The following is a 20,231-nucleotide window of genomic DNA, read 5'->3' on the forward strand; positions in this document are numbered from 1 at the left end:
TCCGGGATACGTCCCAGCATCCGCTTCATAAATCCCGCATCATCCCAATTCGGGGCATATACGTTAACCAACACGACCTCCATTCCCTGCAGTCTGCCACTCACCATCATATATCTGCCTCCGCTGTCTGCTACAATGTTCCTAGCCTCGAATGACACCCGTTTCCCCACCAGTATGGCCACCCCTCTGTTCTTTGCATCCAGCCCTGAGTGGAACACCTGTCCCACCCATCCTTTCCTTACCCTAACTTGGTCCGCCACCTTCAGGTGCGTCTCCTGAAGCATGGCCACGTCTGCCCTCAGTCCTTTCAAGTGCGCGAACACTCGGGCCCTTTTAATCAGCCCATTTACGCCTCTCACGTTCCACGTGATCAGCCGAACTGGGGGGCTGCCTGCCCCCCTCCCCTGTCGACTAGCCATCACCCTCTCTAGGCCAGTCCCACGTCCCAGTTCCGTGCACCCACCCGTTCCCCAGGCGGCGCATTCCCGGCCCGACCACCTTTTCTTTTACCAGCTCCTCTTTGATCTCTGCAGCAGCAACCCAGTTATCCCCCCCCCCCGCTAGATCCCCATCTAGCATGATTACTCCCCCCATATTGCTTCCGAAAGTCAGCTGACTTCAACTGACCCCGGCTTCTCCCGCTCTCTCCTTGACCACCCCGTGTGGGGAACTCCCATCTACCTTGCGCCTATCTTCCCGCCATCATCTTTCTGGCGCGGGAACAAGAACAATAAGCCCCGTGTTCTCTAGAGCCGTCCCGCCCCTCGTGGCGCAGCTCCCTCTGCCGCCCCACTCCCATTCCCCATCCCCCGCCTATGTCTCTTCTTCCCCCCCACCGGCGCCCACATTTCTCAGTGTCCCCCCCTCCCCAATTTACATCTCTATATACATCAGCATTGTCATTTCCCCTCCAACATCAGTCCCTCAGTTCTGATCCAGTTTCTCGTTTTTAATGAAGGTCCATGCTTCTTCCGCCGTTTCGAAGTAGTGATGCCTCTCCTGGTGCGTGACCCACAGTCGCGCCGGCTGTAACATCCTGAACTTCACCTTCTTCTTGTGTAGCACCTCCTTGGCTCGACTAAAACTCGCCCTCCTTCTCGCCACCTCCGCACTCCAATCCTGGTACACCTGTACCACCGCATTCTCCCATCTACTACTTCGTACCTTTTTGGCCCATGTCCGAACCACCTCTCTGTCATTGAAGCGATGAAATCGCACGATCGTCGCCCTAGGTGGTTCTCCCGCCTTTGGTCTCCTCGCAGGGACCCGATGGGCCCCTTCCACTTCCAAGGGGCCCGAGGGGGCCTCAGCTCCCATTAGCGAGCGTAGCATCGTGCTCACATAAGCCCCGCCGTCCGCTCCTTCCACTCCCTCGGGGAGACCCAGGATCCGAAGGTTCTTTCTCCGTGATCTGTTTTCTAGGACTTCAATCCTTTCCATGCACTTTTTGTGGAGCACCTCGTGCGTCTGCATTTTGACCGCCAGGCCCAGGATCTCGTCCTCGTTGTCCGTCACCTTCTGCTCCACCACGCGGAGCTCCATCTCCTGGGTCTTTTGTGTCTCCTTAAGCCCCTTAATTGCTTGTAGCATCGGGGCCAGCACCTCCTTCTTAAGCAGCTCCACACACCGTCTCAAAAATTCGTCTTGGTCTGGCCCCCATGTCGCCTGGGCTCCCTCCGCCGCCATCTTGCTCCTTTTTCCTTCTGCCCCTGTCCTCGAGGATTCTTCGCGATCTGGCCGCCGCCGCCGATATTTTTCTTTTTCGTTGGCGGGGGGGGGGGGGGGGACTCCCTGTTGTCTCACCCCACACCGGGTTTCGTCCCGAAAAAATTTCCCGTTGGGGCTCTTAAAAGAGCCCGAAGGTCCGTTCGAGCTGGAGCCGCCGAAACGTGCGGCTTAGCTGGTCATCGCCGCAACCGGAAGTCCCTATAAACACCCATTTCTTAATGGTACTCTCACATGACAAGATATACATATCAAGTTTTATTAGTTGTTCATTTTTCTTTGCTACACCTCAGAAAAAATGTAAAAAAAGAGGGATGTAGTGATATACAGAGCAATATAAAGGGTTAATGACTACATCATACTGTAAGACAACCACTAGATGGAAGCACTAGATTCATGTATAAATATGTGAACTCAAAGGATCTTGGGTCTCTTCGAACCAGGAGTGACTAGGCAACAGTGTGTTAGAGAGATTGATAACAGCATAGTTAGCATGTGCAGTTAAATATAGTTAATACATTATTCTGAATTACTTTATCATCAGTTATAGTTCTGTAAGAGTGAACAAACTCAACATTGTTCAATTTGTTATTCATTAAACCTATTTTGCTTTAAGTTGAAGATTGGTAGTTTCTTTAGAATCTAACCATCAGACCATTCTGGAGGTGTAAAGCAAAGAGGAACAACTTATTACAAACAAGTGATATAACATCCCCCTCCTCTCCGAACGGCTCCCGCTCGTATGGCCGAGGGGCATCTTGCAGAGCTGCGACCTTCACCACGGCAGCCACATTGCTGGTTGAACGGCAAACGCCTTTGTCTGCAGGGGGTGGAAGGCCAACATGTTAGCATGGCGCATACTCCTGTGCCCAACTAGGTTTGATGGTCTACATGGTGGCCCCGGTTGGCAGTACGGACTCCGTCCATGCATGCTCCTCCCCCACATCCGCACCCTTGCCCCACCGGTATTCGGCACCGTCGGTGCCCCCAGTCCTGGTGCCCGTCCCTGCTGCCAGGAATACCATTGGCTGACACTGCCTTCATTGGGAGCTGCCGTGGGTGGTTCCCCCGGTGGGCGGCGGCTAGTTGGGCGGGGTCTTTGGGGCCAGGGAGGGCGCGCTCTGGCGAGGGGTGGGGTGTTGGGATGGGCGCACACATACGGCTGGTGTCACTGTGTAGAACCAGGGGCCGAGGTGGGTGCTCAGTGGGTGCACAGCAGGATGGCTGCTGTAATGGCGGTCGGTGCCTGGGCACCACCCCGGCCCTGGCAGGGGGCCCACCCATCCCAGCCAGCACAGCTGGTGTCCGGGTCGCAGACCACTGTCACTCCACACCATTTCCTCCTCTCTCTCTCGCTCAGCAGCGATGATGCCAAGTTCATGACTTTTGAGACTACAAGTGAACCACGCTGTTTGGAACTCAGCCCTTCGGAGCCGGTAAATCCCGGAGGCCCCGGAGAGTAGGGCACCAGGCCCCCATATGATATGCCTACTGTTCAATAACATGCGCAGCGAGCGATGCATTTTTGGGGTGCCGGAGCAGTCCGATTTGGCGTGAAACCGTCGCCTACCTCGATTTTGGCATTGGAAGCTGTTCTCCGCCCAAACACGTTTCACGATTTTGACGCCGCCAATCGGAGAATCCTGCCCTTAGTTTCTGAAACAGAGAATCCTGTCCAGAGGATTCTTAAGGGGTTTGAGAGGGTAAATACTGAGAGGATGTTTCCTATCATGGGAGAGTCTAGGACCAGAGGGATCAGTCTCAGAATAAAGGGGATCCAATTTAAGATGGAGATGAGGAGGAATTCCTTCTCTCAAAGGTTTGAGAGTCATTGGAACTGATGTCACAGAGAGCTGTGGGGGCAGACTCCTTGTGTATGTTTAAGGTTGAGAGAGATTCTTGATCAGAAAGGGAATCTAGGGTTAGGGGGACCGGGCAGGAGAGTAGACATGGCAATGTTGGATCAGTCATGATCCTATTGCATGGCGAAGCAGGTTCGAAGTGCCGAACAGCCTACACCTGTTCCTTATGGTCTTACAGGGAGAGACAGGGCTGGGGATAGAGAGATGGTCAGGGCTGGAGAGATGCCCAGGGATAGAGAGAGGGTCAGGGATAGAGAGAGGGAGGGTCAGGGATAGAGAGAGGGTCAGGGGTAGGGAGAGAGTCAGGGATAGAGAGAGAGAGTCAGGGATAGAGAGAGAGGGTCAGGGATAGAGAGAGGGTCAGGGATAGAGAGAGGGAGGGTCAGGGATAGAGAGAGGGTCAGAGGTAGAGAGAGAGTCAGGGATAGAGAGAGAGGGTCAGGGATAGAGAGAGAGGATCAGGGATAGAGAGAGGGTCAGGGAGAGAGAGAGGGTCAGGGAGAGAGACAGGGTCAGGGAGAGAGAGAGGGTCAGGGAAAGAGAAAGGGTCAGGGAGAGAGACAGGGTCAGGGAGAGAAAGAGGGTCAGGGATAGAGAAAGTGTCAGGGATAGAGAGACGGTCAGGGAGAGAGAGAGGGTCAGGGATAGAGAAAGTGTCAGGGATAGAGAGAGGGTCAGGGAGAGAGACAGGGTCAGGGGTAGAGACAGGGTCAGGGATAGAGAGACGGTCAGGGAGAGAGAGAGGGTCAGCGATAGAGAGAGGGCCAGGGATAGAGACAGGGTCAGGGAGAGAGAGAGGGTCAGGGATAGAGAGAGAGTCAGGGAGAGAGAGAGGGTCAGGGAGAGAGAGAGGGTCAGGGATAGAGAGAGGGTCAGGGAGAGAGAGAGGGTCAGGGAGAGAGAGAGAGAGGGTCAGGGATAGAGAGAGGGTCAGGGAGAGAGAAAGAGGGTCAGGGGTTGAGAGAGAGTGTCAGGGATAGAGAGAGAGGGTCAGGGATAGAGAGAGAGAGGGTCAGGGATAGAGAGAGGGTCAGGGAGAGAGAGAGGGTCAGGGGTAGAGAGAGGGTCAGGGATAGAGAGAAGGTCAGGGGTAGAGAGAGGGTCAGGGGTAGAGAGAGGCTCAGGGAGAGAGAGACGGTCAGGGAGAGAGAGAGGGTCAGGGAGTGAGAGACGGTCAGGGACAGAGAGAGACAGGGTCAGGGAGAGAGAGAGGGTCAGGGATAGAGAGAGGGCCAGGGAGAGAGAGAGGGCCAGAGAGAGAGAGGGTCAGGGAGAGAGAGAGGGTCAGGGATAGAGAGAGGGCCAGGGAGAGAGAGAGGGTCAGAGAGAGAGAGGGTCAGGGGGAGAGAGAGGGTCAGCGATAGAGAGAGGGTCAGGGAGAGAGAGAGGGTCAGAGAGAGAGAGGGTCAGGGAGAGAGAGAGGGTCAGGGATAGAGAGAGCGTCAGGGATAGAGAGACGGTCAGGGAGAGAGAGAGGGTCAGGGATAGAGAAAGTGTCAGGGATAGAGAGAGGGTCAGGGAGAGAGACAGGTCAGGGAGAGAGAGAGGGTCAGGGATAGAGAAAGTGTCAGGGATGGAGAGAGGGTCAGGGAGAGAGACAGGGTCAGGGATAGAGTGACGGTCAGGGAGAGAGAGAGGGTCAGGGAGAGAGAGGGTCAGGGAGAGAGAGTGTCAGGGGTAGAGAGAGGGCCAGGGAGAGAGAGAGGGTCAGAGATAGAGAGAGGGTCAGGGGTAGAGACAGGGTCAGGGATAGAGAGACGGTCAGGGAGAGAGAGAGGGCCAGGGAGAGAGAGAGGGTCAGGGAGAGAGGGTCAGGGGTAGAGAAAGGGTCAGGGATAGAGAGATGGTCAGGGAGAGAGAGAGGGTCAGGGATAGAGAGAGGGTCAGGGATAGAGAGAGGGTCAGGGAGAGTGAGAGGGTCAGCGATAGAGAGAGGGTCAGGGATAGAGACAGGGTCAGGGAGAGAGAGAGGGTCAGGGATAGAGAGAGAGTCAGGGAGAGAGAGGATCAGGGATAGAGAGAGACAGGGTCAGGGAGAGAGAGAGGGTCAGGGATAGAGAGAGGGTCAGGGATAGAGAAAGTGTCAGGGATAGAGAGACGGTCAGGGATAGAGAGAGGGTCAGGGAGAGAGAGAGGGTCAGCGAGTGAGAGAGGGTCAGGGATAGAGAGACGGTCAGGGAGAGAGAGAGGGTCAGCGATAGAGAGACTGTCAGGGAGAGAGAGAGGGTCAGGGATAGAGAAAGTGTCAGGGATAGAGAGAGGGTCAGGGATAGAGAGAGGGTCAGGGAGAGAGAGAGGGTCAGGGAGTGAGAGAGGGTCAGGGATAGAGAGACGGTCAGGGAGAGAGAGAGGGTCAGCGATAGAGAGACTGTCAGGGAGAGAGAGAGGGTCAGGGATAGAGAAAGTGTCAGGGATAGAGAGAGGGTCAGGGATAGAGAGAGGGTCAGGGAGAGAGAGAGGGTCAGGGATAGAGAGAGGGCCAGGGAGAGAAAGAGGGTCAGAGAGAGAGAGGGTCAGGGAGAGAGAGAGGGTCAGGGATAGAGAGAGCGTCAGGGATAGAGAGACGGTCAGGGAGAGAGAGAGGGTCAGGGATAGAGAAAGTGTCAGGGATAGAGAGAGGGTCAGGGAGAGAGAGAGGGTCAGGGATAGAGAGAGGGCCAGGGAGAGAGAGAGGGTCAGAGAGAGAGAGGGTCAGGGAGAGAGAGAGGGTCAGGGATAGAGAGAGCGTCAGGGATAGAGAGACGGTCAGGGAGAGAGAGAGGGTCAGGGATAGAGAAAGTGTCAGGGATAGAGAGAGGGTCAGGGAGAGAGACAGGTCAGGGAGAGAGAGAGGGTCAGGGATAGAGAAAGTGTCATGGATAGAGAGAGGGTCAGGGAGAGAGACAGGGTCAGGGATAGAGTGACGGTCAGGGAGAGAGAGAGGGTCAGGGAGAGAGAGGGTCAGGGAGAGAGAGTGTCAGGGGTAGAGAGAGGGCCAGGGAGAGAGAGAGGGTCAGGGAGAGAGGGTCAGGGGTAGAGAAAGGGTCAGGGATAGAGAGATGGTCAGGGAGAGAGAGAGGGTCAGGGATAGAGAGAGGGTCAGGGATAGAGAGAGGGTCAGGGAGATTGAGAGGGTCAGCGATAGAGAGAGGGTCAGGGATAGAGACAGGGTCAGGGAGAGAGAGAGGGTCAGGGATAGAGAGAGAGTCAGGGAGAGAGAGGATCAGGGATAGAGAGAGACAGGGTCAGGGAGAGAGAGAGGGTCAGGGATAGAGAGAGGGTCAGGGATAGAGAAAGTGTCAGGGATAGAGAGACGGTCAGGGATAGAGAGAGGGTCAGGGAGAGAGAGAGGGTCAGCGAGTGAGAGAGGGTCAGGGATAGAGAGACGGTCAGGGAGAGAGAGAGGGTCAGCGATAGAGAGACTGTCAGGGAGAGAGAGGGTCAGGGATAGAGAAAGTGTCAGGGATAGAGAGAGGGTCAGGGATAGAGAGAGGGTCAGGGAGAGAGAGAGGGTCAGGGAGTGAGAGAGGGTCAGGGATAGAGAGACGGTCAGGGAGAGAGAGAGGGTCAGCGATAGAGAGACTGTCAGGGAGAGAGAGAGGGTCAGGGATAGAGAAAGTGTCAGGGATAGAGAGAGGGTCAGGGATAGAGAGAGGGTCAGGGAGAGAGAGAGGGTCAGGGATAGAGAGAGGGCCAGGGAGAGAGAGAGGGTCAGAGAGAGAGGGGGTCAGGGAGAGAGAGAGGGTCAGGGATAGAGAGAGCGTCAGGGATAGAGAGACGGTCAGGGAGAGAGAGAGGGTCAGGGATAGAGAAAGTGTCAGGGATAGAGAGAGGGTCAGGGAGAGAGAGAGGGTCAGGGATAGAGAGAGGGCCAGGGAGAGAGAGAGGGTCAGAGAGAGAGAGGGTCAGGGAGAGAGAGAGTGTCAGGGATAGAGAGAGCGTCAGGGATAGAGAGACGGTCAGGGAGAGAGAGAGGGTCAGGGATAGAGAAAGTGTCAGGGATAGAGAGAGGGTCAGGGAGAGAGACAGGTCAGGGAGAGAGAGAGGGTCAGGGATAGAGAAAGTGTCATGGATAGAGAGTCAGGGAGAGAGACAGGGTCAGGGATAGAGTGACGGTCAGGGAGAGAGAGAGGGTCAGGGAGAGAGAGGGTCAGGGAGAGAGAGTGTCAGGGGTAGAGAGAGGGCCAGGGAGAGAGAGAGGGTCAGGGAGAGAGGGTCAGGGGTAGAGAAAGGGTCAGGGATAGAGAGATGGTCAGGGAGAGAGAGAGGGTCAGGGATAGAGAGAGGGTCAGGGATAGAGAGACGGTCAGGGAGAGTGAGCGGGTCAGCGATAGAGAGAGGGTCAGGGATAGAGACAGGGTCAGGGAGAGAGAGAGGGTCAGGGATAGAGAGAGAGTCAGGGAGAGAGAGGATCAGGGATAGAGAGAGGGTCAGGGATAGAGAAAGTGTCAGGGATAGAGAGACGGTCAGGGAGAGAGAGAGGGTCAGGGATAGAGAAAGTGTCAGGGATAGAGAGAGGGTCAGGGGTAGAGACAGGGTCAGGGGTAGAGACAGGGTCAGGGATAGAGAGACGGTCAGGGAAAGAGAGAGTGTCAGCGATAGAGAGACGGTCAGGGAGAGAGAGAGGGTCAGGGATAGAGAAAGTGTCAGGGATAGAGAGAGTGTCAGGGATAGAGAGAGGGTCAGGGAGAGAGAGAGGGTCAGGGATAGAGAGAGGGTCAGGGAGAGAGAGAGTGTCAGGGATAGAGAGAGGGTCAGGGATAGAGAGAGTGTCAGGGATAGAGAGAGGGTCAGGGGTAGAGAGAGGGTCAGGGATAGAGAGAAGGTCAGGGGTAGAGAGAGGGTCAGGGGTAGAGAGAGGCTCAGGGAGAGAGAGGGTCAGAGATAGAGAGAGGCTCAGGGAGAGAGAGACGGTCAGGGAGAGAGAGAGTGTCAGGGAGTGAGAGACGGTCAGGGACAGAGAGAGACAGGGTCAGGGAGAGAGAGAGGGTCAGGGATAGAGAGAGGGCCAGGGAGAGAGAGAGGGTCAGAGAGAGAGAGGGTCAGGGAGAGAGAGAGGGTCAGGGATAGAGAGAGGGCCAGGGAGAGAGAGAGGGTCAGAGAGAGAGAGGGTCAGGGGGAGAGAGAGGGTCAGCGATAGAGAGAGGGTCAGGGAGAGAGAGAGGGTCAGAGAGAGAGAGGGTCAGGGAGAGAGAGAGGGTCAGGGATAGAGAGAGCGTCAGGGATAGAGAGACGGTCAGGGAGAGAGAGAGGGTCAGGGATAGAGAAAGTGTCAGGGATAGAGAGAGGGTCAGGGAGAGAGACAGGTCAGGGAGAGAGAGAGGGTCAGGGATAGAGAAAGTGTCAGGGATAGAGAGAGGGTCAGGGAGAGAGACAGGGTCAGGGATAGAGTGACGGTCAGGGAGAGAGAGAGGGTCAGGGAGAGAGAGGGTCAGGGAGAGAGAGTGTCAGGGGTAGAGAGAGGGCCAGGGAGAGAGAGAGGGTCAGAGATAGAGAGAGGGTCAGGGGTAGAGACAGGGTCAGGGATAGAGAGACGGTCAGGGAGAGAGAGAGGGCCAGGGAGAGAGAGAGGGTCAGGGAGAGAGGGTCAGGGGTAGAGAAAGGGTCAGGGATAGAGAGATGGTCAGGGAGAGAGAGAGGGTCAGGGATAGAGAGAGGGTCAGGGATAGAGAGAGGGTCAGGGAGAGTGAGAGGGTCAGCGATAGAGAGAGGGTCAGGGATAGAGACAGGGTCAGGGAGAGAGAGAGGGTCAGGGATAGAGAGAGAGTCAGGGAGAGAGAGGATCAGGGATAGAGAGAGACAGGGTCAGGGAGAGAGAGAGGGTCAGGGATAGAGAGAGGGTCAGGGATAGAGAAAGTGTCAGGGATAGAGAGACGGTCAGGGAGAGAGAGAGGGTCAGGGAGAGAGAGAGGGTCAGCGAGTGAGAGAGGGTCAGGGATAGAGAGACGGTCAGGGAGAGAGAGAGGGACAGCGATAGAGAGACTGTCAGGGAGAGAGAGAGGGTCAGGGATAGAGAAAGTGTCAGGGATAGAGAGAGGGTCAGGGATAGAGAGAGGGTCAGGGAGAGAGAGAGGGTCAGGGAGTGAGAGAGGGTCAGGGATAGAGAGACGGTCAGGGAGAGAGAGAGGGTCAGCGATAGAGAGACTGTCAGGGAGAGAGAGAGGGTCAGGGATAGAGAAAGTGTCAGGGATAGAGAGAGGGTCAGGGATAGAGAGAGGGTCAGGGAGAGAGAGAGGGTCAGGGATAGAGAGACGGTCAGGGGGAGAGAGAGGGTCAGGGAGAGAGAGAGGGTCAGGGATAGAGAGAGGGTCAGAGAGAGAGAGGGTCAGGGAGAGAGAGAGGGTCAGGGATAGAGAGAGCGTCAGGGATAGAGAGACGGTCAGGGAGAGAGAGAGGGTCAGGGATAGAGAAAGTGTCAGGGATAGAGAGAGGGTCAGGGAGAGAGAGAGGGTCAGGGATAGAGAGAGGGCCAGGGAGAGAGAGAGGGTCAGAGAGAGAGAGGGTCAGGGAGAGAGAGAGGGTCAGGGATAGAGAGAGCGTCAGGGATAGAGAGACGGTCAGGGAGAGAGAGAGGGTCAGGGATAGAGAAAGTGTCAGGGATAGAGAGAGGGTCAGGGAGAGAGACAGGTCAGGGAGAGAGAGAGGGTCAGGGATAGAGAAAGTGTCATGGATAGAGAGAGGGTCAGGGAGAGAGACAGGGTCAGGGATAGAGTGACGGTCAGGGAGAGAGAGAGGGTCAGGGAGAGAGAGGGTCAGGGAGAGAGAGTGTCAGGGGTAGAGAGAGGGCCAGGGAGAGAGAGAGGGTCAGGGAGAGAGGGTCAGGGGTAGAGAAAGGGTCAGGGATAGAGAGATGGTCAGGGAGAGAGAGAGGGTCAGGGATAGAGAGAGGGTCAGGGATAGAGAGAGGGTCAGGGAGATTGAGAGGGTCAGCGATAGAGAGAGGGTCAGGGATAGAGACAGGGTCAGGGAGAGAGAGAGGGTCAGGGATAGAGAGAGAGTCAGGGAGAGAGAGGATCAGGGATAGAGAGACACAGGGTCAGGGAGAGAGAGAGGGTCAGGGATAGAGAGAGGGTCAGGGATAGAGAGAGTGTCAGGGATAGAGAGACGGTCAGGGATAGAGAGAGGGTCAGGGAGAGAGAGAGGGTCAGCGAGTGAGAGAGGGTCAGGGATAGAGAGACGGTCAGGGAGAGAGAGAGGGTCAGCGATAGAGAGACTGTCAGGGAGAGAGAGGGTCAGGGATAGAGAAAGTGTTAGGGATAGAGAGAGGGTCAGGGATAGAGAGAGGGTCAGGGAGAGAGAGAGGGTCAGGGATAGAGAAAGTGTCAGGGATAGAGAGAGGGTCAGGGATAGAGAGAGGGTCAGGGAGAGAGAGAGGGTCAGGGATAGAGAGAGGGCCAGGGAGAGAGAGAGGGTCAGAGAGAGAGAGGGTCAGGGAGAGAGAGAGGGTCAGGGATAGAGAGAGCGTCAGGGATAGAGAGACGGTCAGGGAGAGAGAGAGGGTCAGGGATAGAGAAAGTGTCAGGGATAGAGAGAGGGTCAGGGAGAGAGAGAGGGTCAGGGATAGAGAGAGGGCCAGGGAGAGAGAGGGTCAGAGAGAGAGAGGGTCAGGGAGAGAGAGAGGGTCAGGGATAGAGAGAGCGTCAGGGATAGAGAGACGGTCAGGGAGAGAGAGAGGGTCAGGGATAGAGAAAGTGTCAGGGATAGAGAGAGGGTCGGGGAGAGAGACAGGTCAGGGAGAGAGAGAGGGTCAGGGATAGAGAAAGTGTCATGGATAGAGAGAGGGTCAGGGAGAGAGACAGGGTCAGGGATAGAGTGACGGTCAGGGAGAGAGAGAGGGTCAGGGAGAGAGAGGGTCAGGGAGAGAGAGTGTCAGGGGTAGAGAGAGGGCCAGGGAGAGAGAGAGGGTCAGGGAGAGAGGGTCAGGGGTAGAGAAAGGGTCAGGGATAGAGAGATGGTCAGGGAGAGAGAGAGGGTCAGGGATAGAGAGAGGGTCAGGGATAGAGAGACGGTCAGGGAGAGTGAGAGGGTCAGCGATAGAGAGAGGGTCAGGGATAGAGACAGGGTCAGGGAGAGAGAGAGGGTCAGGGATAGAGAGAGAGTCAGGGAGAGAGAGGATCAGGGATAGAGAGAGACAGTGTCAGGGAGAGAGAGAGGGTCAGGGATAGAGAGAGGGTCAGGGATAGAGAAAGTGTCAGGGATAGAGAGACGGTCAGGGAGAGAGAGAGGGTCAGGGATAGAGAAAATGTCAGGGATAGAGAGAGGGTCAGGGTTAGAGACAGGGTCAGGGGTAGAGACAGGGTCAGGGATAGAGAGACGGTCAGGGAAAGAGAGAGGGTCAGCGATAGAGAGACGGTCAGGGAGAGAGAGAGGGTCAGGGATAGAGAAAGTGTCAGGGATAGAGAGAGTGTCAGGGATAGAGAGAGGGTCAGGGAGAGAGAGAGGGTCAGGGATAGAGAGAGGGTCAGGGAGAGAGAGAGTGTCAGGGATAGAGAGAGGGTCAGGGATAGAGAGAGTGTCAGGGATAGAGAGAGGGTCAGGGGTAGAGACAGAGCTAAGGATAGAGACAGGGATAAGGATAGAGACAGGGATAAGGATAGAGACAGAGATAAGGATTGAGACAGAGCTAAGGATAAAGACAGGGCTAAGGATAGAGACAGGAATGAGGATAGAGACAGAGATAAGGATAGAGACAGAGATAAAGATAGGGACAGAGCTAAGGATAGAGACAGAGACAAGGATAGAGACAGGGCTCAGGATTGAGACAGAGATAAGGATAGAGACAGGGCTAAGGATAGCGACAGAGATAAGGATAGAGACAGAGATAAGGATAGAGACAGGGCTAAGGATAGAGACAGAGATAAGGATAGAGACAGAGATAAGGATAGAGACAGGGCTAAGGATAAAGACAGGAAGGACTAAGGATAGAGTGTGGCCTAACTAAGGTTCTATACAGCTGCAACATGACTTGCCAATTCTTATACTCAATGCCCCGGCCAATGAAGGCAAGCATGCCGTATGTCTTCTTGACTACCTTCTCCACCTGTGTTGCGCCTTTCAGTGACCTGTGGACCTGTACACCTAGATCTCTTTGACTTTCAATACTCTTGAGGGTTCTATCATTCACTGTATATTCCCTACCTGCATTAGACCTTCTAAAATGCATTACCTCACATTTGTCCGGATTAAACTCCATCTGCCATCTCTCCGCCCAAGTCTCCAAACAATCTAAATTCTGCTGTATCCTCTGACAGTCCTCATCGCTATCCGCAATTCCACCAACCTTTGTGTCGTCTGCAAACTTACTAATCAGACCAGTTACATTTTCCTCCAAATCATTTATATATACTACAAAGAGCAAAGGTCCCAGCACTGATCCCTGCGGAATACCACTGGTCACAGCCCTCCAATTAGAAAAACATCCTTCCATTGCTACTATCTGCCTTCTATGACCTAGCCAGTTCTGTATCCACCTTGCCAGCTCACCCCTGATCCCGTGTGACTTCACCTTTTGTACTAATCTACCATGAGGGACCTTGTCAAAGGCCTTACTGAAGTCCATGTAGACAACATCCACTGCCCTACCTGCATCAATCATCTTAGTGACCTCCTCGAAAAACTCTATCAAGTTAGTGAGACACGACCTCCTCTTCACAAAACCATGCTGCCTCTCACTAATACGTCCATTTGCTTCCAAATGGGAGTAGATCCTGTCTCGAAGAATTCTCTCCAGTAATTTCCCTACCACTGAAGTAAGGTTCACCGGCCTGTAGTTCCTTGGATTATCCTTGCTACCCTTCTTAAACAGAGGAACAACATTGGCTATTCTCCAGTCCTCCAGGACATGACCTGAAGACAGTGAGGATCTGTATTCTGGGGTAGATCCCATCAGGCCCTGGGGACTTATCTACCTTAATATTTTTTAAGACACCCAACACCTCGTCTTTTTGGATCTCAATGTGACCCAGGCTATCTACACACCCTTCTCCAGACTCAACATCTACCAATTTCTTCTCTTTGGTGAATACTGATGCAAAGTATTCATTTAGTACCTCGCCCATTTCCTCTGGCTCCACACATAGATTCCCTTGCCTATCCTTCAGTGGGCCAACCCTTTCCCTGGCTACCCTCTTGCTTTTTATGTACGTGTAAAAAGCCTTGGGATTTTCCTTAACCCTATTTGCCAATGGCTTTTCGTGACCCGTTCTAGCCCTCCTGACTCCTTGCTTAAGTTCCTTCCTACTTTCCTTATATTCCATACAGGCTTCGTCTGTTCCCAGCCTTTTAGCCCTGACAAATGCCTCCTTTTTCTTTTTGACGAGGCCTACAATATCTCTCGTTATCCAAGGTTCCCGAAAATTGCCGTATTTATCCTTCTTCCTCACAGGAACATGCCGGTCCTGAATTCCTTTCAACTGACACTTGACAGCCTCCCACATGTCAGATGTTGATTTGCCCTCAAACATCCGCCCCCAATCTATGTTCTTCAGTTCCCGCCTAATATTGTTATAATTAGCCTTCCCCCAATTTAGCACATTCATCCTAGGCCCACTCTTATCCTTGTCCACCAGCACTTTAAAACTTACTGAATTGTGGTCACTGTTCCCGAAATGCTCCCCTACTGAAACATCTACCACCTGGCCGGGCTCATTCCCCAATACCAGGTCCAGTACCGCCCCTTCCCTAGTTGGACTGTCTACATATTGTTTTAAGAAGCCCTCCTGGATGCTCCTTACAAACTCCGCCCCGTCTAAGCCCCTGGCACTAAGTGAGTCCCAGTCAATATTGGGAAGTTGAAGTCTCCCATCACCACAACCCTGTTGTTTTTACTCTTTTCCAAAATCTATCTACCTATCTGCTCCTCTATCTCCCGCTGGCTGTTGGGAGGCCTGTAGTAAACCCCCAACATTGTGACTGCACCCTTCTTATTCCTGATCTCTACCCATATAGCCACACTGCCCTCTGAGGTGTCCTCCCGCAGTACAGCTGTGATATTCTCCCTAACCAGTAGCGCAACTCCGCCACCCCTTTTACATCCCCCGCTATCCCGCCTGAAACATCTAAATCCTGGAACGTTTAGCTGCCAATCCTGCCCTTCCCTCAACCAGGTCTCTGTAATGGCAACAACATCATAGTTCCAAGTACTAATCCAAGCTCTAAGTTCATCTGCCTTACCCGTAATACTTCTTGCATTAAAACATATGCACTTCAGGCCACCAGACCCGCTGTGTTCAGCAACTTCTCCCTGTCTGCTCTGCCTCAGAGCCCCACTGTCCCTATTTCCTAGTTTTCCCTCAATGTTCTCACCTTCTGACCTATTGCTCCCGTGCCCACCCCCTTGCCATACCAGTTTAAGGGTGTGAAAGGTTATAGGGGTGGGCAGGAATGTGGGGTTTGAGGTTAGAATCAGATCAGCCCTGATATTATTGCGTGTCAGAGCAGACTCAAGGGGCCGAGTGGCCAACTCCTGCTCCTAATTTGTGCGTTCGGATGGTCTTTCACAAGACAAGGAGTGGCCCGAGAATGGGCGAGAGATGCAGCGAGACCCGAGTGACCCATACATTAATCAGATAAGACCGTATGTGATTGGTGAGTTTTAAGATTATTTCTTTTCTCTAAGCTGGGACAGTAGTTTAAACTGGAACCAGTGTGACAGAAACACTGCAGTAAACTTAGTGTTACCCAGCATTCTGCCAACTGGAATTCTCCCCCTTATATGAATCATCGTTATACCAACAGGAAGAAATTATAAAGTTAACTGGAACTTGTACCTGCATACTAACCACAAACCTCCGAGTGAAACGTGAGAAGTTGTGCCGATCAAAGAATGTATTTGACGGTTGTCATGCCAACCGTCTGCTGCTCACTGACATCTCCTACTGTCAGCCTAGCTCCACACCACTGAGTGAAGATCCCCATTCTGTAGCACCCCTCGCCCCCCCCATCCCCCGTCCCCCACCCCCAACTCCACAAAACATTCGAGTGACTCTGCACAATGCCTTTCGCCTCAGGGCACATGGCCATAACTCGAGAATGGACACAGTCTTTTAATTTTAATGAACTTCATGTGTTTTCCATGTTTCAAACGGGAGACAGCTCCTATGGTGTGAATAATCCTTTCAAAATTGCTCCTGGTGTGGCAGCAGCTTCTGGCAAAGCTTCCCCATCACTGATGCAGAAATGGCCTCAGGCCCCCTTTAAGGCGACAACTGCATTTGTGTAGCACCCAGAATGTAATAAATCGACCCAAGGGGCTTCACAAGCATATTATGAGACAGAATTTCACATCAAGCCCCCACCCCCCGGGATCAATTTGGGCAGGTGACGAAAGAAGTACGTTTCTAGGAGTGGCTGCATGGAAGTCGCGAGGTAGAAGGTGGAGATGTTTAGGGAATGAAATCCAGTGCTTTGGGCCCAGGCCTCCAGTGGCGGAGAGTTAGGAATCGGAGATGTCGAGGAGGCCAGAACAGGAGGAGAAGCGAGATATCAGAGTTATGTCTAAAGGCATTCTCATACCTCCTGTGAGGCCCCCGCTACACCTCCCTCTAATGTCGGGTATTCGTCTACACCATTCAACTCGCCTGGTCTACCTGACAACATTTTCTATATCTACAGCTTTCTTGATGAGTAACGCAGTTTGCTCCAAATTCTTGCATTCGCACCAGTAGTTCTGGCTTGCTTATCCTAGCTGGACATGCAGATCTAAACATGAATTAATATTAATACCAAATTAACTAGTGGTTGCCATGCCAACCTTCCTCGGATCATTGACGTGTCCTTTATTCGGCTTTTCTCCACATCATTTAATGAAAATTTCATCCTTCCCCTCCCACGCCACCCTCACACCACCCCTGTCCCAAGCAAAGCAAATCTCCGAAACACTCGGGTTAAATATAATGCAGTTTAACAAGATCCTAGGTCACCAGAGCTGTCTGTACAAGGATCTGGCATTATAGGCTGATTTCCTGAATCCGCCACTCTATATCCCTAACCCAATGACAGAATTTTGCGTGTTGGATTGGAGCAGCTCCTGACTCCCAAGGTTGAGTCCAATATCGATGCCCTTCCTAGGCTCCTCATAGATGCCATCTTCTCTCTCTCTCTCTCCCCATTATATACCTTTTCCCAACTCAAGCCTCCTGCAATAGCTCTTCCCCTGTTAACCTTGTATCAACTCCCCGGCAATATCTTTGCCAGTTTCAGATTCCCAATTCGGAAGTTTCTCAGACTTCATTGGTGAACATGAAAGGATTTATTTACAAGGATCTACAAAAGCAGCAGCATGTCAGCAGCTAGTCCTGGAATGCCTCATGCCTAAGAGGACTCCTCCCCCCTGGGGTGACTCCCCGCTCTGGGCCCCAATTGATCACCCAGCTCAGAGGACCCTTACTCTGCTGTGTTGCCCTTAAAGGGACAATCACCACATCATGCCAACTCCCTGTTGTAAATTATTCGCTACCCTGCTTTTTTAAAAAAGAAAATAGTGCCTTGGGATCTTTTGCATTCACCTGAAAGAGCAGACAGAGACGTTGGCTTTATTGCCTGATCTGAGAGACAGCACATCTGACAGAGCACTACAGCATCAGCATGGAGGATGTGCTCAGGTTTCTGATCTGGGAGATCAGAGCACTACCCAGTGAGCCGTGGCTGATTGAGACGGAAGTCCTGTTAGTCTTTATTTTCTTTTGCTGGTGTAGACCGTGAGCAATGTTTTCATCAGGCCATCAGGAGAGCCCCCTACCCCTCTACAAGGAATGTTGTTGTCAAAACCATTGTGGATTGTGGAGATACCAGGAGGAAAAAGGGTGGGACCAACAAATCCAGTGAAGCCTGGATATCAAGGCGTATACTGCATTGGATAAAAAGAAAAAGAGGAGGCTTATGGCAGATATCTAGAACTAAAAACAGCAGGAGTGCTGGAGGTGTATGGAATGTGCAAGTGAGAAGTTAAAAAGGAAATTAGGTTGGGGTTTGATGTGTGATGGTTGTTGTATATAGGGGGTCAATCACGCGCAGGAAATGTTACATGGGCTGGGGAGAGAGACAAGGCCGCGACAGGAGCTGCGCCAGAGGGGGCGGAGCGGGCTTTGGAAAGGCGGGAAGGGGAATGAAGGAATGCATATGGATTGGGAGACTCCCACGCGGGTGTGGTGTTGGGTGCTCTGAGGTACAGAAGAACCAACACGGTTGCAATTGGTTCAACGCTGTTTTATTTCAACTTGCTATTTACAGATTTGTCTTGATACTCTGCACGTGGTGACTCCCTGAGTGTGTTGTTAATCAGGTCCTATCCTTGTCCTGGTCTCTAGATGGACTGGCCACCAGGTGTCGTGTTCCTTGTCTTATACTGTCTCTGTCCTTGTCTGTGATTGGCTGTCGTGTTATGTGTGCTAATTTGTCTGTTGGTCTGTCTATCATGATGTGTGTGTTTGAATATCATGACATCCCCCCTTTTTTTACAAGATTATGTGCCTACGTGGTTATAAATATGAATGTGTCCTGAGTGCAGCTAAAAGTGTGTGTGCGTGATATTTACAGCATGTACATGTGTCGTAACTATATACATGGGGCGATGTCGGGTGTGTCATGCTAACGAGGTTGTACCATAACAAAACAAGAAAAAAACTTTGAAGTGTGGTCCGGTCAAACGAGATCGGGAATGATAAAACAGTGACATGTTACAATACAATAGTTGCTAAACTTTGACGTGTGAACAGTCTAATAAGTCCAGTCTAGTAGGTGTGCGATGAATTCGAGTTGACCGCCTCAAGGGTGGGTCGAGAACCACCGGCTGAGGTGCGAGCCTGGCCACGGGCGGCGACAGAAGGGGCATGGTATACGGCAGCTCCACGAAGTCGCTATCAGGAACCAGTGGAGGACCCGGCATCTGTATACTGTTCCGTTGCGAGCGTGGAAGGAGGCGAAGGGCTCGCCGATTGCCTACGCACGGATTCATGTGTACTAGGAATGAGCGGGGAGCCACGCGTCGGAGAACTTCGGCAGGTGCTGACCAGTCACCATCTGGTAGATGAATGCGGACTTTGTCCCCAGGGGCCAGGGGGGGAAGATCAGTTGCCCTTGTGTCGTACGAACTCTTCTGGCGATCACGCTGCAGTTGCATTCTATGCAGTACCGGAGCATGGTCTATTGTTGGTGCCAGGATGTAAGGCACAGTTGTTCTGAGGGTGCGACCCATCAGCAGCTGTGCTGGCGAGAGACCCGTGGCTAGCGGGGCCGATCGATAGGCCAGCAGGGCGAGGTGAAAGTCCGATCCGGCAGCAGCAGCCTTGCAGAGGAGCCGCTTGGCAATGTGAACGCCCTTCTCCGCCTTTCCATTGGACTGGGGATGCAGAGGGCTGGACGTCACGTGTGTGAAGCCATATAAAGCAGCAAAGGACGACCATTCATGGCTGGCAAAACAGGACCCATTGTCCGACATGACAGTCATTGGAATGCCGTGACGAGCGAAGGTGTCTTTGCAGGCCCTGATGACTGCAGACGACGTCAGATCGTTAAGGCGTATGACTTCTGGGTAATTGGAGAAGTAGTCCACTATGATAACATAGTCCATGCCAAGCACGTGAAATAGGTCGACACCCACCTTCACCCAGGGGGACGTCACCAGCTCATGGGGCAGAAGCGTCTCAGGAGGTTGCGCCGGCTGAAACCTTTGGCAGGTTGTGCAGTTGATCACCATGTTGGCAATATCGTCACTGATGCCCGGCCAGTATACCGCCCCTCGAGCCCTCCGTCTGCACTTCTCGATCCCCAAGTGGCCTTTGTGTAGTTGATTGAGAACCAGCTGGTGCATGCTGTGCGGAATCACAATCCTGTCCAGCTTCAGAAGGATCCCATCAATGGTGGCTAGGTCGTCCCGTACATTATAGAACTGCGGGCACTGCCCTTTTAGCCAACCTTCTGTCATGTGGCGCATCACTCACTGCAGAAGGGGGTCGGCCGCAGTCTCTCGGCGGATATGGGCCAGACTGGAGTCGTCAGCCGGCAGATTTGCCGCTGTAAAAGCCACCTGTGCCTCGACCTGACATACGAACCCCTCCGCATCTGGCCGTGTGCTCACTGCTCTGGATAGGGCATCCGCCACGATGAGGTCCTTCCCTGGAGTGTAGACCAGTTGGAAGTCGTACCTTCTGAGTTTAAGTAGGATGCACTGGAGGCGAGGGGTCATCTCGTTCAGGTCCTTGTTTATTATGCTGATCAGGGGGCGGTGGTCAGTTTCGACCGTGAACCGTGGAAGACCATAGACGTAATCGTGGAACTTGTCTAAACCGGTTAGCAAGCCCAGGCATTCTTTTTTGATTTGCGCGTAGCGCTGCTCTGTGAGGGTCATAGCCCGTGATGCATGGGCAACCGGGGCCCATGACGACGTGTCATCCCCCTGCAGGAGCACTGCTCCAATGCCGGATTGGCTGACATCAGTTGAGATTTTGGTGGGACGAGACGTGTCGAAGAACGCCAACACTGGTGCCGTGGCCAGTTTGTGTTTGAGCTTCTCCCATTCCAGCTGGTGTGTATGTTGCCACTGGAAGTCTGTGGATTTTTTTACGAGATGGCAAGAGCCGTCGTGTGGGAGGCAAGGTTGGGAATGAATTTCCCGAGGAAGTTGACCATGCCCAGGAATCGTAGCACAGCCTTCTTGTCGGCCGGCCG

The sequence above is a fragment of the Scyliorhinus torazame genome, chromosome 4 (genome assembly GCF_047496885.1).
Source record: "Scyliorhinus torazame isolate Kashiwa2021f chromosome 4, sScyTor2.1, whole genome shotgun sequence".
Lineage (NCBI taxonomy): Eukaryota > Metazoa > Chordata > Chondrichthyes > Carcharhiniformes > Scyliorhinidae > Scyliorhinus > Scyliorhinus torazame.